This window comes from Corvus brachyrhynchos, unplaced genomic scaffold, assembly GCF_000691975.1.
Source record: "Corvus brachyrhynchos isolate BGI_N302 unplaced genomic scaffold, ASM69197v1 scaffold142, whole genome shotgun sequence".
Taxonomy (NCBI): domain Eukaryota; kingdom Metazoa; phylum Chordata; class Aves; order Passeriformes; family Corvidae; genus Corvus; species Corvus brachyrhynchos.
Window position 1 is genome coordinate 11,308,956 of NW_008237226.1, and position 12,606 is coordinate 11,321,561.

The following is a 12,606-nucleotide window of genomic DNA, read 5'->3' on the forward strand; positions in this document are numbered from 1 at the left end:
GGGCCCGGCCGCGGCAGTGACGGACTTCCGTGGGGGTAGGGCGAGGATGTGTTCGCAGTGAGGCGCGCCGTTTCGTGCGCGCTGCGATGGTGCCGCCGAGGACGGCGTGATTTATTTCCTCTTTCCAACCGATTTTACATCTCGGAATCAGGGAATGTTCTGAGTTGGAAGGGACCCGGAAGGATAATCGAGCCCAGCTCTGACGTGAATGGCCCACAGGGGGCTCGAACCCGCAGCTTGCTGTGAGCGGCGCGCTCGGACCAGCCTGGCGGGAGCCCCGTCGCGCACCCGTCCGCCCCGGGAACCGAAACCAAACGCGCGGTCCTTGGGACAGGAGATGTGTTACGGTGGCCTTGTAAATTTAAGTTGAACATTTGGTGATTTGGACAAAAGACGCAATGACAAATTATCTTAGTAGCACTCTTCGTATACAGCAATTTTGAGAATACAGGATTTGTTTCCTGTTGCTAGACCCCAGATCCCGTTCGTGCATATGGTGAGAAATGTTGAAATGCATTTAATAACCACAGACCGAGGAGAAAAGAAAAAGTCCCCAAAAGCGTTGCTGGTCCGCTGTGCACTGCAGTGACTTACAAAATGAGCTGCAGTACTACAAATAGAAACCTTGTCCTGCTGTAAATGATGGAATTTGTGGCTGGTTAGTGAAGACTTTGTCCAGAAAAGTCATTTAGACTTAATATCCTCTCTAAATGGCACAGTATTGCCTTATGATTTTACTTTAAACTGATTGAACTGAACTCATGCAAAACGTTGAAAAGGTGTTCTCCCATTGATTTAAATCTAATTTATATCAATTTAACTTGTTATAGTAAATGTACACTTTCAAACTGATTGAATCCACATGGGGAGTTACAAAAAAAATAGGAATTGATGTATCAGTTTCATTAAAGGTGTTAAAACTCCTTTTATGCTGTGGAGGGCTCAGAAACACTTGTTTTGTGAAAACAAGCCTTACGTCAGATACCAGAAATCCTTGAATTCCCGATAAAACGTTAAGTGATGCAAAAGCCTTTGAAACTACTCAAATACTACATCACCAGAAAGTTTTCTTTGACTGAACTTACTGTGAAGACAGGATATTGTTTGCTTTCACAAGTAAAACAAGTGGTATAATTTGCAGTACTTTACTGCAAGTAAAGTTGCATTAGTGTGAAAGAACTGACATAAAAATGGCTTTCAGATGTCATACTAAACTCCAAATTTGAAAGAGAAAATGTCTTGAACTACTGTAATCTGTATTCCTATGTGGCTTTAGTCCTCCAAGGTATTTAATGTCTGTTGAAATTAATTTTATGTTATGTGGTCTCAGCTTTCTGGAAAAAATATCGTATTTTTTATTTCATCTATTTGGATCATATTTAAACCTTGCAATGTGCTTTCAATCTTGGTTAAAGACCTTAATAACTGCATGCACTCCTATTCCTAAAAGAAATATATGTTTTATAACTCTTATTTATGAGTGGATTTAGTTTGCAGGGAGAACATATAATACACTAAGGGCTCTGTTCAATTTTATCGAGGACAATAAAAACCTACCTCTTCTCTTAAAATAAAAACTAAGAATAAGATGGAAAGGCAACATGAACAAAAATGTGGACCTTTGTCTTTCACCCTGTAGTCAGGTTGGACAAGATGGTGTCAGAAAGGCTCTGTCTCTCAGGGCCTGCAGCTATCTGAGGTTATCCCCATGGACTTCGGTCACCAGAAAAATCCCTACAGAGATCGAGTCTGTACTTTCTAATTGAACCTCCGTTTATCCCTGCTACTGTGCCTGGTTTTCATCGCACAGTGCTCTTGAGACTTCCAGATTTCCTTTCAGGCTAAAGTAATCAGAAGAATGAACTTTAAATCCTAGTGGTCATTAAGGCTGTGTGGCAGGCCAGAGATAATTAAAAGTAGCCTATTTGAAATCCTCTAACTGTGGATACCTGGCCTCAGCACCAGCTGTTTTCTCTGCAAGTCCACACCTGTCAGATCACACTGCTTGCTGATGCAGCATAGACTATCTGTACCAAAAGCAGTGTTGTCTTGCAGTCTTGTAGAGACTTCAGACCCATGGTGTGACTTGGACTTTCACTACCTCTCTGTAAAAGATACTCTGATAAAAGAAGGAATCTCAATCTGACTGCCACCTCCCCCAGCCACAGATCAGTTCTTAAAACCATCTGGACTATAAGACTTAAATCCTGATATCCCCACATTCATTTCTTGAATTTTTCTTCCCTTTTCACTTCTTGATGTTGGCTTCCAGCTTAAAGAGCCTGTCTGAGCTGACCTTTCAGCAGCGCTGCAGTGAGCCTATGTCCAAAAAGGCAGCTGAAACCAACGTCTAAAACAGCACAGCTGTTGGTATGTTTGCCAAGTCCCACAGTGGCTGATAAGACTGTTCTGAGCCTGTTTTTCTCTAGAGGTCAGGTTGCCAGTAACAATGGGGACCAAACCCAAAAGCTGCATTTGCAATCACTGCTGTTCTTTTCCTTCCTATTTTATCTGGGTTTGTCTTATTTTCTCTGTGAAACAAAGGCCAGATTACAAAAAGGAGATTCCTTGACAACCTCAAATTCAGCACTTCTCAGCTGGTCTTTTCTACCCATGCTGTTATTGCCATCTTGTATCCAGGTGTCTGAATTGACCATATATGTTGGGTAGAAAGCTCATCCAGTTGCTTATTGATGCTCTGTTGTGGCAGGTGCATTCATTCAGAGGGCAGCCCTCATCCCGCCTTAAAATCCTGGAAGTCATAGCTGTGACAGAATACAGTGCATCTTATGCAGAGTGGAAGAATGCCTGTGGCAGTGTGCTGGAGTAGGAAATACCCTCCCCCTTAGGACTGTGAGCTCAAAGGACTCAGTGCATTTTGAAATTTATCCCATTGCGGGTTCCTTATACCACAGCTTGCACTCTATAAAAAAGATAAATGAAGAAATGCCTCAGTTGCATAGGAAGGGTGGATACGATACAAAACTTGTGCTCTGAACTTTTTTTTTAAATATTTCAGCTGGCTTCTCATTTTTCATTTTTAACCCTACAGTACTTCTGTTGACAGTTGTTGCTGTCATACTCAGAAGGAAGAATCAGTACTCAAACACTCAGTTTTGTTTTCAAAGTTGTGTGGTAATATGTTTGCTTCAGTCTTTGACGCTCATCTCAAATAGAGACTAATAACATGTTTGGTCATTGAGAACTAAGCATCTAAATGCCATTGTGGATGTCAACTTGTGGTCCTAAATACGGAATTCTGTTACGCTGGTTTTGTGGAAGTTATTTTTGAGAGGGCCACCATTCAATTATGGTGAATTATATTATATTTAGAAAAAATGCATCAGTGCAAAGGGTTAGCTGAAGTTAACAACAGTTACCATAGTAAAGGCTCTTTTGACTGCGAATGTGAGAGGAATTAAGTTATTACTGTAAGGCAAACATTAATTTGAGCAAATACAGGATGATAAGACGAATACTGTCAGTGGCCAAAGAAGGTAGATACTCCTGACAGTGTAGCAGGACTCTCTTTATTTGTACTTAAACAAAATGCACCAAATGCTGAAAGTCCACCAGATGGCACACGAAAGCCTTGATACGGAAAAGTGCCGTCATCCAGGAGAACGAGGGGAACTGCATGCCTGGCTGAAAATTTAATCTGTGTTACACTATGCAGACTCTGTTTTGTCAGCAATTAGTAGGTCAGTCTCTAATAGCTAGGAAATGACTTAGAAAAACATTCAGGGAAAGAATGCGATAAGACAGCAATTATGTTAATTTCTGTCAGCTAATAATTTATCTTGATTTGTAGTGACATTCATGATGTAAGGACAGGGAGCAGTTGGAGTGAGTCCAGAGGAGCGTCACAAAGATGATCAGAGGGCTGGAGCACCTCTCTGTGAAGACAGATTGAGAGAGCTGGGGTTGTGCAGGCTGGAGAAGAGAGGGCTCCAGGGAGACCTTACAGCACCTTCCATTACCTACAAGAGAGCTGAAGAGAGACTTTTTATGAGGGCATGGAGTGATGGGGCAAAGGGAGAGTGGCTTCAAACTAAAAAGGAGTGATCTTAGATTAGATATGAAGAAGAAGTTCTTTCTTGTTAGGGTGATGCGGCACTGAAACATTGTGCCCACAAAAGTTGTGAATGTCCCTTCCCTGGAAGTGTTCAAGGCCAGATTGGATGGGACTTTGAGCCAATGGAAGGAATCCCTCCCCACAGCAGGAGGAGTTGGACCTAGACAACATTTCAGGTCTCTTCCATCCAAACAATTCCATGATTCTGTGCTTGGGATGGACATCTTTGAACATTTGGGGACTGACTAGATTTGCCTTTGGCCCTTGATTCTCTTGAGTAGGTTATTGCCTGCTGGGAAATGGCTGATATGGCTGGCGATCACTCTTGTGGAGATAAAATATCTTGTTTATAGGTATACTCCTGAAAGACCTGTGTTCAAGTAGCTCCCTGGCCTTATATCTGTAGAAATGAAGGAACCTGATGTAAGATGCCTGGTGCTGACTGTGGTGCCCCTGACCAGCTCTACTGGTGCTTGAAGGCATAGTTGCAGTAGCAGAGAAATCATGGCCTGTGGAGATCTGGCTCTTGGTCTAATGCTGAGACTCTCCTGTGTGTTTCCAGCCAGTGAGTGAAGTGTGTTCAGATAGTGGATTAAATAATGTGATAACGTGACTTTTCTCATATATACAACAAGTGAAGTTGCCACAGAAACAAGGGAGGAAAGCAGCTTGTGCCACTGTAGGAACAGTAGGGCTTTTCTACAGCATTGTGAATGCTTCTGATGAATGATGCTAACAAATGAGATGGATGCACAGGTTGTAAATGGGGTAAATGAGGTGTCCCTTGACAGTCTGTCTGTGCTATTTTGCAGTTTATACTCGGAGAAACTTCTAGCAACCCTTTACTCCTGTGTTTTTAAAATTGTCAGGAAAGATGGGAATTAAGGATCCACTGGGGATTGCCTTCAGAAAAGTCAGCTGCTATTCATTTTAAGAGTAGAAAATGTCTTTTTGTCATCCTGTTTAATGACTCCTATACTTCTTCCAGATACTGCAAAAGACAAAATAATTTTCTGGTTCTACTAGTAGTAGCCTACTCTGTCTTTTCAGTGCTCCTCATATCCTGAGCACTGTTGAAAATGGAATTGTGAAGACATTTGTAAATGTAAGGAAGAACATTGAGGCATTTATACCTTAATCCTTTCTTGCACGGTGCTATTCCTAATTTTTTTTAATTTTTTTTTTTTTTAATAGAAACCTGTTAATCCTTCTGGCCTGGAAAACAGGTCCCAGATCTGAGGAGTTTGCCATTCAAGAGAGGTCCAAAGTAACCATCCATTTGATAGAAAGATAGCTGATTATATCTCCTAGGCTACTTTCAAGCCCCTGTACTGCAATCTCATTTTTACAAGTGAGTTTCGGGAGGGTTGACACTTGAGAAATATTAAAAACAAGGGTGAAGAATTCAGTTATGTGGATTTTTTTTTTTTTTCATTTTATCTACAGACTTTAGCAGGTAGCTCTGTTATCAACTGTGTTTAGGGTAGCAAATTAATCTGGGGTTTTTTGTCTGTATTTTCTTCTGCAGTTAAATGTACTTTTGCATTGATAGACTGGAAGCCTTTGCCCCAAATGTAATGGAGATGAGAGACAAATCTTTTTGAAGTTAAAAAATGTGGTTAGTTTTAGTCTCCTAAATGTATGGTTTTGTTTTGGATCAAATATGGACTTGCTTGGATAATATCAAAACAATTGTTCTTGTTGTATTTCCATCCTACAAGAATGAAAAATAAAATCTCAAATCTAATGGGGATTCTGTTTTCATATTGCAAGCCAAAGAGGCTGAGTAATCATTATAGCATTTTCCTGTTTATCTTGTTTATTTCCAGGAGCCACTGAGATTCATTTTTCAGGAATACTTTTTGATAACTCAAAGATAAGCTTTTAATTATTATAATCAGTATTTTGTATATGAAAATATGCCTAAATGATCTAAATCTCTGCTTGAAGATGAGCATAAAAGAAATGACATCAGTGTAAAACAATTCTAGATTTATTATTTTTTTGCTGCCCTTCTCAGGTAGTGTATACTACTTCAGAAAGTCTGTAATATAATTGATTTTCTTAGAGGAGCTGAGCCTCTGACTATCAATAGCAGCATTATCTATCTTCAGGAAAATAAAGGGTAGTAGTCATTATTTTGAGTGAATGCTGAAGAGCTTGAGGTCACTATTTTCATTTGAGTACAGAAGCTGGAGGTGCTGAAGCAAATGTACCTTCAATAGATTAGGTAATCTCCAATGTGCTGTGCCTTATCTTGAAAACTGTTAGAGCATTAGTCACCTCTGAATGAATCAGTGCTAGGTATCACTTGATGCCTGAATGATAACTGAATGTCAAGGTTGAAGACAAGGTAGGATAATTTTTAGGCAATTGCCAAGTTGTTCTTATTTAAAGAGAAAATTTTCCTTTCTCATTAAAAAACCTGCTGAGTTCATGGTTTAGTTTGGTACGTCACATTCTCAGTGACCTGGTTCAAGTGCTTACTATTACATCCACCCTCCTACATGTAAAAATCCCAAGATTTCAGAAGTCATGGTAATAGTAAAAAAACTGAAACCAACCAACCAACAAAAAAAAACCACCCAACACCCTCCCCCAAAAAAACCCCCAACCCCCAAACCAAAACCAACCAATAAAACAAAACCCCAAAGCAACCAATCCCCCAACAACCAAGGCAAAACAAAACACGAGTGTCAGGGACTCTTCTGTGAGAAACAAAATTAATGAAAAAAAAACTGGTGAAAGTAGGAAAAAATAAATGAGGTGTGGACAAAATCCTGTGCTCGTATCAGATTATCTTCTCACTTACCCAAATCACTTATGAGCATTTTTCTGCTTAGGCGGTGATGGAGGAAGGAAACTCCAACACCCAAACCTGAGAGAAACTGCAACAAGCTGACAGCAAAATCAAGGCCTGCAGCTGACTGTCCTAGTCAGTAGTTTCCTGAGCAGTGCTTCTGTTCGTGCTCCTCTGTGCAGTAAATCATTCTTACTTCATTCCGACAGAAGAGGGCCTCCCAGTGTAACCTTTAGCGAGACAGTGGATGCTGCTGAGGAATTGGAATGGGAGCTTGGATGCTTTCAGACTGAGCAAAATAGGCTCTTGCTGTCGAGGTGTCGTTCAGGAGGTAGGACCCTGAAGTCCTCTTGAGGCAGCCTGAGTTTTTAAGTGCCCAGTTTTTTAACAGGTTACTGATTTATGGTAAAATTTATGAGCTCTGGATTAGGAGAAATTAGGAGAAATCTTCCTCTGGAGAGCCAAAGCTCACCCCTTTCTCCACAGCTAGCCAAATATCTAAATAAACTTTGGACATTCCACTCTGAGAGCAAGGGACATAAGATATCAGGCTTGCAAGACCTTGTTTGAAGCTCCTCAAAGCATTTATCAGAATCTAATGCTTTTTAATGCTGGACTCATCAGTGGGATTTAACATGACATGGTCCTAAACTGTGCTTACTCTCAGTTTGAGACCATGTTCACTATCTCCATTGGAGGGTCTCTAAGAAAATGCAGACCTGTTGTCAAACTGGAGTTCACTAGCACAGCCAGGCTCAAGCTGAACTCCAGAGAAGTGGTGTGAGGACATCCCATGCCTTGGAGTGCTCCCAGGTTGTCCATGGCTGGATGAGCCAGGTGTTGTGCGGCCGGGCTCGCTCGCAGGAGCCCAGGGCCAGCAGCTCCGAGGCTGTACGGTGGTGGCAGCCAGGCTGGCCAGCTGGAGGGGGCTACAGACTGTGCAGGCCATGGGCTTCAGCGCACTTAAACCCATGCTTAGGCCTGTTCCTAATCTTGTGCTGATGAGCTATCCAAAAAGTTAAGTCATCTGGCTAAACCAGTACTGAGCTCTTTCTCGGTAAGTAGTGTCGCTTCTGCAGTGATCCCCACTGCCGTCAGTGGGGCAGTTGATGTGGCATATGCAGTCGTCATTTGGAAAAATACACTGTTTTTTTTAAATTTTGTTTTCATTTTTATTCTGGTTTCATTCTGTGTCTCAGAGCAGAAGGCAAGACGCCCATATTACTGTTGCAAATCTTTGGACCATCTCTACAGATACTTGCAGACAGGAGGAACTGAACAGATCTCCCTGGCAGCCTCCTCACTGCTCAGCTGTGTGCATCCCAGCAAAAAGGACAACTTGGGGTGTCTTCGTCTTTTTCACTTTTTGCAAGTTTTCAGCTCAGCAGAAAATGATGAAAAACGTTTCCTGTAATTTTCCGCCACAACTGCATTCAACTGAACCTATGGGTTATTCTAACATACAGTACAATTATAATTTTCCTGGCAAGTCACTGCTTTTTCATACTTTTTATTTAATTATTTACCTTTACTGGAGATGTATATTTTTAATTATGCCTGTGCAAACTCATTATGTTGGATGAGCTCTCTCATGCAGGTTTATAGATTGAGAATAATTAAACTTCATGGCTGTCACACACTTTTGGTAAGAAATAATACATATGTTTATATGAAAAAGGATTTATAGTTCTTATATTTATAAAGACAACCTGAGTCTGCCAAGTTATGAAACTTTATTTGCAAATAAATATTCTACTTAAGTGTTCTTAAGACATCAGTATAAACATTGGAAATGTAAATGCCAAAGAATGAGTGCCATCAAAGAAGGAGATTTTAAATTAAATTCTTAGTTCCCAAAAAAATGTGCTGTTTTGTCAGAACGTCCTGTCTTTGCCAGTAAGCTGGGGGGCATCTATAATGTTTCCATTCCTTGATAGAAGCAGTATATATCCTGGAAGTCCCCAGAATGTACTTTTACTTGAAATCAAAAGTAAATTCTTCCAAACAAACCTGCAGTGTTCAAGCATGAACCTTTTTTGGGGGTTAAGAGCAGTGTATTTGAGGAAACCATTAAAAGGAGTCATCTTAAAGGCTTGCAGGTATTGCAGACTGTAAATGTAGGTGTCGTGAGGGGTGAAGGATGGTGCAGTCTATCTCGTAGGAGTGTGCAGGCAAGGCAGCTGTGATTGCACTGACTGATGGAAATGGGCATTTTTCACTATTGGGTGCTAATGGAAAGGTGGGGAGAAAGCAGAAAAAATCCCTTTGTTTATCCCTTTCCTTTTTTTATCCTTCAGTAAATCTGTACTTATAAAATTCATTTATTCTGATTGATCAGTTCTGTGTCTGCACATCCACTTACTATTTTTTGCAGTGTTCAGGGCAATGCAGATTAAGGCCCTGATTCTCACACTAACACCACTACAAAAATAGTTACTAATCATTGGACTTGTCTGAGTGTTAGGCTGCCATTAAAAAGGAATCCTTGTTTTAGACAGTTGTCCAGGTTTACTTTAAACATAAATCTTAGTCCAGTTACTCTCAGTGGAAGCCTTCTTAAGCTAATATCTTTAAATACAGACCTCAAAAGAGACATTAACTTAGCATTTGAGAAGCTGAACCCCAAGGTACGTGAACATACTACCTTCTGTTCATAAAGCATGAACAATTACTTTCAAATATTTTTCAATATTTTTTCTGTTTGTGGGATTTTTCAAACCAAATATTGAATATAGTACTATAGAGCATTGGGGAGTCACAAGCATAACATAAAAGAATAAACTGAATACACAAAAAAATTGTTACAATGAAAGTGAAGAACTTAAAGATATATTGAATAGACCTATATTAGTGGGATTTTTTTGTTTTGGTTTTGCTTTTGGATTTGGATTTGTTTCGTTATTTCTTTTGGGTGTTGGTTTTGTTTTTTGGTTTTTTTTTTTTTTGTCAGCCATTAAAGGTATGATGTGCCAATACATCACTAAACTCTTAAGCCCTTCTTCTCAGAGGTTTTTTTTCCAAATTTTCCAGTCTTGCAACAGATCTGCAACTGGCTCCTTTGTGCCTACACAATCTCATCGCTGCAGCCATAGAATAACCACAGAGTTAAGACTGTTGCAACATTTTCTTGAAAGACCAATTGCAACAAATTAATATTTATATATCCTTGAAGCTGTTTTGTTGGATGCTCATTCTGGCTCCATCACTTGCCAAGAGACTGTTGTGACTCAAGTACATAGCGTAGACTCTGAAAAAGCTAACGTGTATCCTAAGAGGGGGAAGAAAGGTCATTCCCTCTTGAGCAAACCATTTAACATAAGGGAAACATCTTTCTTTTGACAGATGGGAATGTAATCCCTGCATAGTCTTCCAGCTTTGTTTGACAGCTGGGTTTGAAGCAGTGTAGGCGTGCCTGTGCTGCACAGTGCATCCTGTACGTGACCTGCAGCGTGCAGGAGCAGTGCGTCCGCGCGCGTGGGCTCTGTGTTCTGGTGTCAGCCCCACCTCCCAGCATGCCCCAGAAGCTCAGCTCAGGGGTGCCTAACGAAGCAAATGCTTGCAAAACATGCTGATAGGCATGACTGGCTGTCTCACCTGTGTGTACTGAAGCAACGACTGCACCTGAAAAGGTATCCACTGATACATGGATATTTTTAAATTTCCCGAAAGGAGGGTCGGTATTTGGTATTAACTTTACCATGACTCACTCTGTATCTGTGTTCTGCAGAATTCCTTTTGGCACAGTGTAAATGTTTTAAAATCCTAGATATATAGGCATCACTATTAAACTTGCCAGCCTGCGACAAATTCACACAAGAGATCTGTCTATCCATTGATGGAAATCAGGGAAGGAGACAGATTCTAAAATATAAAATAATTCCTTATTTTCCTCATTACTCCTATGGGTAAAGCAAGCTGTTTATCTGACAAGAAACTGGGCAGAGTTAGACAGTATGAAATTTTATTCAATTTTAATATCCTTGTAGGATAAAGATTAGTTCAAAGCAATCAAGGAGAGATGAGATGAGATGAGATGAGAACTCTTAGCCTACTAGCTGTTGGTCCAATGTAAGTTTGGTAAGGCAAAGTAAAGATACTGACATAATTCCTATGCACAGGACAGAAAGAATAAGTTTACATGGGAAGATTTTAAAGGATTCAGGAAAGAAGTTATGTGTGTGTATATATATATTCTGGAAATCTGCCCCAGGGTGAGGGAATTTAAGAAGCTAACCCAAGAGAAGGTTAAGAAATTACTTGATCCCAGTTTGTCCCAGGCTCCTTAATTTAGCAGATAATAGCATGGTGAGAGCCAGTGCCTGGGAAATCTGCATAGAAACAAATCACTTTAAAGTGGGTAAGTTTGTGCTCATTGGAATAAGGGAGGTGATAGATTACATCTTCTGAGGGAAAAATATATATTGCTTCCAAAGATGTTTTGTGATTGATAAAAGGATTATCAGATAAGTGTCCTGTCTTGTGCTATACAGAAGGAAAAGTTAATCATAAAATCCATTCAGGTATTTCTTCATGTTTGAATATTTTAATTTACAAACTCAACAGTTTTCTTCATAGTTTTATACATTATTTTTAGCAAGTGTAAAATAGAAACAAAACAATCCATTGCATAAATAGAATCATGCAGAATCCTGTTCCTTTTAGGTCCAGAACTCTTGGACCATTTTGAGATCTCTGCTGCTGCCACCATAGTGTGGGTATAAATATTAACCTACTGTTCTTCATGTGTAATAGTTAAAAAAGGAGCTCTGACACATACTTTTCCAGGGTGCTACACAGTGCTACAATGAATAGTCCTCAGAAAAATATTAGCTATCAGCATTCCTGGAGTTTATTCCTGGGTTAAGGGGGGAAGAGAGCAATGATATCAGTAATGTAGCAAACCACAGGCATTTAATACTGTCAGTCTGCATGTTTGGACTTCATGGTTTAGATTTAGATTTGCCTTGTTTGCAATCTCACTGTAAAATGAAGGCAGTGATCAGTATTTCCTTTCTCTGGGCAAGAAAGGTAAGAATTGATTCGATGCTAAACACTTTAAAGGATACAGCTGCATTTTAACAGAAGAGAAGACATGATCTCCTAACTTGAACCAGCATGAAGAGGGAGGGAGAGAAAAAAGGGTTCACCGAATGATGTGGGAGAGGAGCTGAACAAGTTTGTGGTCCTGGTAACATAATTTGATTTGTCTCACACTGGCTACTAGCCATGGGATGCAGGAAAGAGGGTAAGAAATCCTAATGGTTCTTAGATCTCTTTTAATGTATGTATGATTTCTTAAGGATGCAGAAGGAAGTTTTGTTGACTCCTGTGCCTGGTTTATATCAGCAGAATCATATACAGCTTTTCAGTTGTGCTTATGGTGCCTCTTTGTCCCTGCCTTCCTACCATGTTCCCATTGCACATTATGCCAGCTCATTTAAACAGCTATTTTCAATATGCAGATGAAGTAATTTTTAATTCATGTACCTGGTCAACCTGTTCAAGATGCGATAACTGCATGTATTTTTTGGAAAGACACAGTTTGCAGTTTATGGCAGGATTTTAAATTAATGTCAGTGATCTCTGGGAAAAAAAAAACCCCAAACCTTCCACTGGTTATGAAGCAAAATTGCACTGATATGGAAGTCACTAAAGCAGCCTGCTATGACTGGTGGTTAAAGGACATAAAAAGTACCTTACAGCAAATCAAATGTAAGGGGAAAAAACAAAA